This window comes from Geotrypetes seraphini, chromosome 12, assembly GCF_902459505.1.
Source record: "Geotrypetes seraphini chromosome 12, aGeoSer1.1, whole genome shotgun sequence".
NCBI lineage: Eukaryota > Metazoa > Chordata > Amphibia > Gymnophiona > Dermophiidae > Geotrypetes > Geotrypetes seraphini.
The window spans coordinates 66975306-66983819 of NC_047095.1; the positions used below are offsets into that span (position 1 = coordinate 66975306).

At 36.9% G+C, this 8514-nt stretch overlaps 1 long non-coding RNA gene across 1 annotated transcript; it reads right to left on the reverse strand.

The window, feature by feature from the left end:
• Positions 1–663: 663 nt before the first annotated feature.
• Positions 664–7613, reverse strand: LOC117346122. The gene is made up of 3 exons (XR_004536561.1): positions 7188–7613; positions 5561–5623; positions 664–947 (listed from the first exon to the last, which is right to left on the reverse strand). It is a non-coding gene; the product is annotated as an uncharacterized LOC117346122 (long non-coding RNA).
• Between the last annotated feature and the right edge of the window lie 901 nt (positions 7614–8514).

Genomic DNA, 8514 nt, shown 5'->3' on the forward strand with positions numbered 1-8514 from the left:
TCCTGAATCCTGACTGAAAGGCGGATAGGGCTCTTTGATTGCTAATGAAGGAGTATAATTTGTTTAATACTGTTTTTTTCCAGGATCTTGGAGATGAAGGGTAGGTTGGAGACCGGTCTACAATTGCTGATCACACTAGGATCAAGTGTGGGTTTTTCAAGATCAACCTGATGACCGCTGTCTTCCAGTTTACTTGATACTATGCCCGTTTGTAGAGAGGTGTTGATGAGAGGAAGGATGGAATCTATAAAGGCATCTTTCACAGCCACTAGGAGGCGTGGTGGACAGGAGTCCAGGTTGGAGCTAGAAGGGCAAATAGAAACATAGAAACATAGAAATTGACGGCAGAAAAGGGCCATAGCCCATCGAGTCTGCCCATACCAATGACCCACTCCCTGATTCTTACTCCCCTATAGATCCCACATGAATATCCCATTTTCTCTTAAAATCTGACACGCTGTTGGCCTCAATCACCTGCTGAGGCAGCTCGTTCCAATGATCAACCACCCTTTCGGTGAAGAAGTACTTCCTAGCATCACCTTGAAATTTCCCTCCCCTGATTTTCAGCGAGTGTCCTCTGGTTACCATGGGCCCTGTAAGACTGAAGATATCATCTTTCACCTCTATACGCCCCGTGATATATTTAAAGGTCTCAATCATGTCCCCCCTCTCTCTTCGCTCCTCCAGTGAGTACATCCGCAGTTTTTTTAACCTTTCTTCATACGTGAGATCTCTGAGCCCCAAGACCATCCTGGTAGCCATTCGTTGAACCGACTCAACTCTCAACACATCTTTCCGGTAGTGTGGTCTCCAGAATTGAACACAATACTTGAGATGAGGTCTCACCATGGATCTGTACAGTGGCATTATAACTTCAGGTTTTCTGCTGACAAAACCCCTACGGATGCAGGATGTGTCTAGTGTTTTGGTGATGTCATCATGGGATCCTGGAAAGGAAGCAGGAAGTCAAAGTGTGAATGAGAGAGGTCTGGAGAAGCATTATAAAACATTTTACTGCTTTATTCAAATGGAAGAGTAAACAGTTCTTAGAAAAATATCATATATACTTTGCAGAAAACTCTTATTAATAGACAGAGGATTTGAACCCACCGAAATCTGCTACTTAGTGTGAAAAATGTCAGAATGTTTAAGTCAAAATGCAAATGGCTTTTGGTTTTTTTTAATTCTTTATTCATTTTTGCATGTTACAACAAGTGTAGCAGTTAAACTCATATGAACTTAAAGAAACACACTTGATTAACTCTCATATATGCATTAAGTATAACATTTCATTACAAATTAATATTCTGTAATATTTTAAATATTATGTAAGAAATCTAATATATAAATTATTCTTATTGAATAGAATAACCTCCCCTCCCCTCCCTCCCTACTCAATAATACATAGATGTATCATTACCATGAAACTATTCAAATAATCATGTATTATAAAATAACAAAAGTAAAGCCCACCCATTTCCCCCCTAATCAAATATCTTCTCATGGGAAAAGTTAATCATTCATTACAAAAATCTGTTAATGGTCCCCAGATTTTCTGAAATTTACTAAAATAACCTTTTTGCGTTGCTATTGTGAGTTCCATTTTGTATATATGACATACAGAATTCCACCAGAAATTGTAATTTAACCTGTCATACTTTTTCCAATTGTATGTTATTTGCTGTATTGCAACTCCAGTCAAAATAAAGAAAAGTTTGTTGTTATTTGATGAGATTTGACTCCATGCAAATGTTTTTTTTGGGGTTTTTTTTATAATTCTTTATTCATTTTCATATTTTACATGAAGTGTACAAAATATTGAGTTACAACTAATGAATACACAATATCACTTTTATATCTATTACATAATATTCTGAACAAATTTTTTTATCCCCTCTCCCACCCCCCACCCTTCAAGTACTTTCCAATCACCTTATACATATTGTATACCATATTATAACATGTTATGTAAAATTATTTTCACTACCCCCCCTCCATGTGTGCCATAAAGAAGACAAGAAAAAGAAGAAGATAAATCCTACTATTCATTCAGTACAATATTTTGTCAATGGCCCCCATATTTTTATAAATTTAGGATATGTCCCTCTTTGTATTGCTATTACTCTTTCCATTTTGAATATATGACAAATTGTATTCCACCAAAATGTATAATTAAGGTTACTATGATTCTTCCAGTTATTGGTTATATGCTGAATGGCAACCCCTGTCATGACTAGTAAAAGCTTGTTATTTTCTGGTGAAATTTGACTTTTTTTCTCATCATCATTCCAAATAACACTGTATCATATGATATTGCTACATGATTTTCCATCAATTTATTAATTTGTGGCCAAATTGCATTCCAAAAACTTTTAATGTAGGGACAATGATACAGTAAATGATCCAACGTCCCAGGTTTAATGTAATTGGTCTGTATGAAAAGGGAGAATTAATAGGATGTTAGAAAATCCGGTAGCCTTGACATATGATACTATTTTATTTGGAACAACTATGAGAGCAAGAAGTCAAATTTCATCAAATAACAACAAAGTTTTGTTTATTTTAACTGGAATAGCAATACAACAAATAACATATAATTGGAAAAAACATGACAGGTTAAATTACAATTTCTGGTGGAATTCTGTATGTCATATGTACAAAATGGAACTCACCATTGCAACACAAAAAGGACATTGAGTAAATTTCAAAAAGTCTGGGGACCGTTAACAAATTTCTGTAATGAAGGATTAACTTTTCCCATGATAAGATATTTGATTAGAGGGGAAAAGGGGTGGGATTTTATTTTTGATTATTACATAATATATCAATATTTGAATGAATTCACAATAAAGATGATTTTATGTATTATTGAATTGGGAGGGAGGGAGGGATGGGGGATTATTATATTCAATAAGAAGGATATAAATTTAGATTTCTTACATAATATTTTAATATTATAGAATACTAATTTCCTAATGAAATGTTAAATTTGATGCTAATATGTGAGTTAATCAAGTGTGTATCTTTAAGTTTTATATGAGTTTAATTGATACACTTGTTGTAACATACAAAAATGAATAAAGAATTATTAAAAAAAAAAAAAGGGAGAAGGATTAATGCTCTTGAGGGACAAAGGATGGAAGTTTGTCACCCAGGGCTTCTTTTGCAAACCTGCGCTAGCAGCTGCCTCGCGGCCAACACTCCGACGTCCATTAATTCCCACGGCAGCAGCCGCTAGTGTGGCTTTGTAAAAGGGAAGGATAAGTTGGGAGTTATGAATAATATGGCCTGACCCTGTACGTTTGATGTATAAAACACCAGATAGAGAGCGATTTTGATTTTCTGGCGCACGCTCATCTGCATGTTATTTGTGCTGAGTATCCCGTAGAAAAGAAAAGGAACTGGCCTGGCCTCTGCGCACAAGAGCCGAGCCGTAGACACAGACCCAGTACAGTTCCTGATTGCTGGAGCTCTCAAACACAGTGGTATAAGTAAAGGGGGAGCGGTCCACCCCAGGCGCCGTCTTTGTAGGGGCACGTCACCCATCCTCCTCTCCACCCCCTGCTCCTTCCCTGCCCACCCCCAACCTTCTGTCGCGCCTATGTCAGTTCTTCTTCTGATGTCACTTCCTGGACTCACACCCAGGAAGTGACGTCAGAGGGAAAGCCCATGCAGGTGTGACAGCAGGTTAGGAGTTGCTGCCCCAGAAATGTTACAGAAGTATGGGGAAAGGGAAGCGGTATGTGTGTGGGGCAGTGGGGAAAGCGGGAAAGGAGCGTGTAGGGGTGGGGGCGCAGAGAAGAGGGCGAGGGAGGGCGCCACTCACCCTCCCTACGCCATTGCTCAAGTAAGTTTTATTTTTGTTTCACACACGATATGGATGCACATGCTGTACGTGTTTCATGTGAGTGTGTGTCCCGCATCCAACAGCTGCATCTTGACCACGGGCACTGGACGCACAAACAGTTACTGACAAAATATTTCCCATGGTAAGAGGTGGCCATTCCCTGCTGTGCTCATTTCAATACTCATGAGCTCCTTGTAATGCATATGCATAGGGTTCTCAGTGGCGTAGTAAGGGGCACTGTCTTCACGAGGGCGCCACCCCCTCCCATACACCCCTTGAAATGTCCGCTGGTGTAAGCAGCATCTTCCACCTGCTGGTTATGCTGGCCTTGCCTCTCTTCTGACATCACTTCCTGTTTGCAAGACCAGGACGTAACATCAGAAGGGAGCCAAGGCTGGCACAAGCAGCAGGTGGAAAATGCTGTTCGTGCCAGCAAACATTACCAGAGGTACACGGGGAAAGGCACTCAAACAGTGAAGAGAAGAGCAGGGGGGGTGTGGCACAGGTTAAAATGTACTGTGTCAGCATCTATGAGACAAACTTGGTTTTTTCTTTTGCATAGAGCTTTATGGACCCCTACACGTTTGCATAGAATTGATAGCTCTAAATCTAATAGATGCTGGCACTGTCATGTTGAAATTGGGACATTAGACCATCTTTTATTCTTTTGTCCATTTATCTTAACATTCTGGAAATCAATCTGGCCCCAAATTAATAGGATGTTAGAAAATCCAGTAGCCTTGACATATGATACTATATTATTTGGAACAACAATGAGAGCAAGAAGTCAAATTTCATCAAGTAATAACAAACTTCTATTTATTTTAACTGGAATAGCAATACAACAAATCACATTTAATTGGAAAAGGCATGACAGATTAAATTACACTTTCTGGTGGAATTCTGTTTGCCATATATACAAAATGGAACTCACCATAGCAACACAAAAAGGATATATTAATAAATTTCAAAAAATATGGAGACCATTAACAGAATTTTGTAAAGAACAATAATTTTCCCAGGTATAGAATTTGATTAGAAGGGAAAGGGGGAAACATGTTTTTAAATAATATAAAATAAATAAAAATCTAAATATATAAAAAAAAAACTAATGGAATTTTGATTGAAAGGGAAGGGGAGGGATGGGATATTATTATAATAATTAATAAGAAATATATAACTTTAAAATTCTGATATATTAATTGCATCTATATAAAAAAAGTTTTATCAATTTATCAATATGTAAGCATATCAAGTGTGTATATATAAGTTTATATAAAGAATATGTAATTCACTTGTTGTAACATAAGAAAATGAATAAAAAAAATTCAAATAAAAAAAAAAAAAAAAAAAAAAAATGATACACAAGTTTGAAGGAAAAGGCACAAAAAATGTTAAACATGCCAGGAAGAGAGATTTTCTTGGTTATTTATTAAAGCCAGAGTTGTAGGGTGAGAGTGTGGCGCAGTGGTTAAAGGTACAGCCTCAGCACCCTGAGGTTGTGGGTTCAAACCCACGCTGCTCCTTGTGACCCTGGGCAAGTCACTTAATCCCCCCATTGCTCCAGGTACATTAGATAGATTGTGAGCCCACCGAGACAGACAGGGAAAAATGCTTGAGTATCTGAATAAATTCATGAACTCAGCTGGGAGAACGGTATAGAAAGTGGAATAAATAAATAAACTGTAGAAGGAAAAAAAGAAGATTTCTTACCTGATGTGCTTAAGTGATATTTTTCCGAAGATTTCACTGGCGACCAATGTTTTAAAGAGAGACCTGGGAAGAGAGAGACAAGGAAGAAACTAAGGTGACTGAGATATTGAAATATATACACTGGGAAAAAAAACCCAAAATAGGGAGAAAGACAAAGGAGGGAAGGAAACTTAGGGCCATGGTAGGGATTCCCCTGTGGAAAATGCACCAAAGCCTCTTCAACTTTTATGGGCTTCGGTGCATTTGCCGCAGGAGAATTGATACCACAGCCTTGTAAAAGGGGCCCTTAATGAAAGAAATATAAAGAGATTAAAAAATACTTCCCTGCGGACAGGAATAGGGATACTGTAGAATCTGAAGTAGAGAATGACATGGGGACAAAGTATGTCCCCCATCCCCATGAACACTGTCCCCATCCCTGCAAATTCTGTATGATCCCATCCACAATTTATATTGAAATCATTCTTTTTTTTTTTTTAATTTTATTTATTGAATTTTTCAATTTTTACAATGTTTGAAATTAAAGTGATATAATTAATTACTATATATCATTGTATCTATCATTAATACAACTTAATTTATAAACAGTATATATTATATATAATCAAAAGTTATACATCCCTCCCCTTTTTCCAATTAATGATTCTAAAAATTATACATGTCCCTCCCCTTTTCTATATAAGTATTATAATTGTGCTAAGAAATCTAATCATTAGAATAATTAGTCAATGGTTGCCAAATTTTATTGAAATTATGAATGTTCCCGTGTTGTAATGTTATTACTTTTTCCATTTTGTATATATGACAGACAGAGTTCCACCAGAACGTATAATTTAATTTGGTATAGTCTTTCCAATTCTGAGTTATTTGTTGCATGGCGACTCCTGTCAATATTAATAGTAGTTTATTATTGTTTACTGAGATCGGACTCTGAGTTCTCATTGCAGTTCCAAATAATACAGTGTCATATGTGAGTCCTACATGATTTTCTAGTAATTTGTTAATTTGGGGCCAAATCATATTCCAAAAGGCATTTACACAGGGACAAAAAAAAATTAGATGATCTAACGTCCCTATTTCTATTTTACAATGCCAGCATCTATTGGATCTAGTATTATCTATCTTTTGCAAGAAATCATTCAAGTATAAAAAGAAACAATATTCTATACAACTGTCATATTATAAATCACAAATACAGTCCCCTTTCTCCCAGTCCCCTCCCATGTCTGGCATTGCCCCTCTGTATCCATTTACTTCCCCTTTGCAGCATTCCCCCTTGCGTCCTTGTCTCTATGCTCCCATCCTTGCCCACCATCTCCCCTCCTTTCATATATCTCCCTGTGCCCAGCTTCTTCCCTCTCCTACTCCCTTACACCAGTGTCTCTCTCTCTCTTTCCTCCCTCTCTTCACTGTGCTCCGTATTTCACTTCCTCTTCCTTCATCCTGCACCCAAAATACATGTATGTTATCCTGCACTAGTCTTTTCTCTGCTTAGTTGCTTTGTGGTGCGTTTGAATTTGTTCACATATTTGAATTTGTTCAGCAAAGCACTTCTTCCCTCTCTATGTTCCATCTTCCTGCTCGTCGCAGCACTGACAAGGAGCGAGCTGCGGCCCCCAACACTCACCGCCAAAACCTGGGGCGTCGCTCCCTTCACGGCCCGGATGATCCTGATTCCTGCCCTGCTAGGGCCACTTCCTGAAGGCTGGACCAGCTCTCCACTGCACCGTTCACCCCAACCAGAAGTTACATCACGGGGCGGATGTGGCAGAAGGAAGGCACAGGAGCAGGCATCCGATTCTTCTGTAATGTGCTATGGCTGTGCATTGTTTGGAATTCTGGAGGCAAAATCTCTGGAGAAATAAAATATGACCAATAAAATGAGAATTATCAAAATGGTAGAAGATCTGCACCTTAAGCTCAAAGATATATGTATACATAAACACACATACAGAGTATGCAAAAAGAGCATAGGTTTTTTGTTTGTTTTTTTTTTTAATCTTTATTGATTTTCTAAATTTGACAGTGCAATACAATTAATTGAACATGGAAAGATTATACTAAATTAAATTATACATTTTGGTGGAATTCAGTTTGTCACATATATAAGATGGAAAAGATGATAGCGTTACAACAAGGGAATCTTCATAATTTTAAAAAAATATGGGGACCATTGACTAATTACTAATTACTCTAATGATCAGATATCTTAGCACATGGGTAGTATATATGTGGGATTGGGGTGGAAATGTATATCATATGGAATTAGGAATATTGATAAAAAGGGGGGGTATTTATTTTATCTTACAAGAATATTTGATTGTAAATACAAGTGATATGTGAAAATTGTTTTTATTATGTTTAATTCACTTGTAAGATTCAAAATAAATAAAGATTTACAAAAAAAACCCAATTAATTGAGCATAAAATAATGCATAAAATGCACTATTAACTACACCAGTAATACATAAAACAATCATTTTCTCCCACCGTCCTCCCAATTATTATTACAATATGACATATGATGTGATTTCAATATTATAAGTAATTTTTTTTTTTTAATAATTCTTTATTCATTTTAAAACTTTCATCAAGTGTACAAAAATTGCAACACAATAACATAGATTTAACCACTTGTACATCTTATCATTATAACTATAAGTAAGTAATTTTAATACTCAAAATACATTTTCCTCCCCCCCCCCCCCACCCATCCACCCTGGATATATAAGGAAATCTAAGAAAAGGAGAGATACATGACCCTTATTGCGAGGTAACAAATGTAGTCAATGAACTACTAAACCCCTTACATTCCGCATTCAATCTCTCATATTTATATGTGGTCCACACATTTGCCCACCAAAATGTGTAATTTATTCTGTCGTGGCTCTTCCAGTTATGTGTGACCATTTGGATGGCTATTCCCGTCATGATCAAGAAAAGACGGCATAGTT